Genomic DNA, 1,168 nt, shown 5'->3' on the forward strand with positions numbered 1-1,168 from the left:
TGTATATACTGTATGAACTGTTGAAATACGAAAAGTCAGCTGTAATTTTGTGAAGGAGCTGAATGTTTTGATGTATAAATAGTAAAAACAGCTGAAAACGATGTGAATAACCTTCACACAATAAACTCTTTCAATAACAGGTCGATCTGTTTTCTTGCAGCGGTGGCAGAAATCAGGGACTCACCTGGAGCACCTGGTCTCCAGGTTCTGCCTGGACTCGGAGATGGCTCTGGACGGCATGGACTCGTCCCGGATGCTGGTCATCAGTCCCTGTGAACTGAGCGCCTACACACAGAGATGGGAGGTCCCCTTCTCCTGACCTCCGTCACCCGCCTCCTCCCAAACATAAACCTGTCCCGCGTCGTCCGTGAAGCCTTCAGCAGAGCGGACACAAACCTGGAGACGTGAGGGTCGGGGGTCTGAGGGGTCTCAAACAGACGGACGATGGAGGCAGATCTGCAGTGGGCCGTAACGCCGCTGCAGGAAGATATGCATGAACAACGTGAGGAAGAGGGAGACCAAGTGCACCTTAAAACCCTGAGACTTTTCTGGATGAACCGTTTTCTGTTGTCTTTTTACAATCATCATGTCTGGTTCTGAAGTTGTTCGATAATCTGAAGATGAAGCACAACTGTAGTTTGACAAATATCAGATCGGTTCTTACTGTCGGAGCGCAGCTCGTCATGAAAACATAAATCAGACTTAATTATTATTTAGTTCGCACAGAAACTTAAACTCAAAATGATTTCAGAATTACTTAAACCCTGAAAACAGCAAAATATTCATGATGTTTGAACAAGTGATGAGTTAATTTAAAGGTTTGGAGTCGTGAAAACCAAACAAAAATCATCATAATATAAACAATATATTAATAGGTGTCCTTAAAGTGCCTGTGACATATTTTTTGTAATAAATATGAATGTATTTATTGAAAGATAACGTTAATATCATGTTGCAAAATAAATTTCACACAACTGAGATGAACGGTTGTTGAGATATTGACATGTGAAGAAACAGGAAGTGATGTCAAAGGGGAATGACAGCACATAAACACTAGCTGCGTTTCCATTGTATATCTGCGCAAAACTTGTCGATATTCTGTTAATGTCGGAAAACACAGTTTCGCAACTGCGGTGTTTCCATTAATAAGAAATGCTATTAAAGTCAC

At 41.6% G+C, this 1,168-nt stretch overlaps 1 pseudogene; it reads left to right on the top strand.

The window, feature by feature from the left end:
• Positions 1 to 160: 160 nt before the first annotated feature.
• Positions 161 to 553, top strand: LOC106512114 (polypeptide N-acetylgalactosaminyltransferase 14 pseudogene; annotated as a pseudogene).
• Positions 554 to 1,168: the final 615 nt, after the last annotated feature.

The sequence above is a fragment of the Austrofundulus limnaeus genome, unplaced genomic scaffold (genome assembly GCF_001266775.1).
Source record: "Austrofundulus limnaeus strain Quisiro unplaced genomic scaffold, Austrofundulus_limnaeus-1.0 Scaffold4344, whole genome shotgun sequence".
In the NCBI taxonomy this organism is placed as follows: domain Eukaryota; kingdom Metazoa; phylum Chordata; class Actinopteri; order Cyprinodontiformes; family Rivulidae; genus Austrofundulus; species Austrofundulus limnaeus.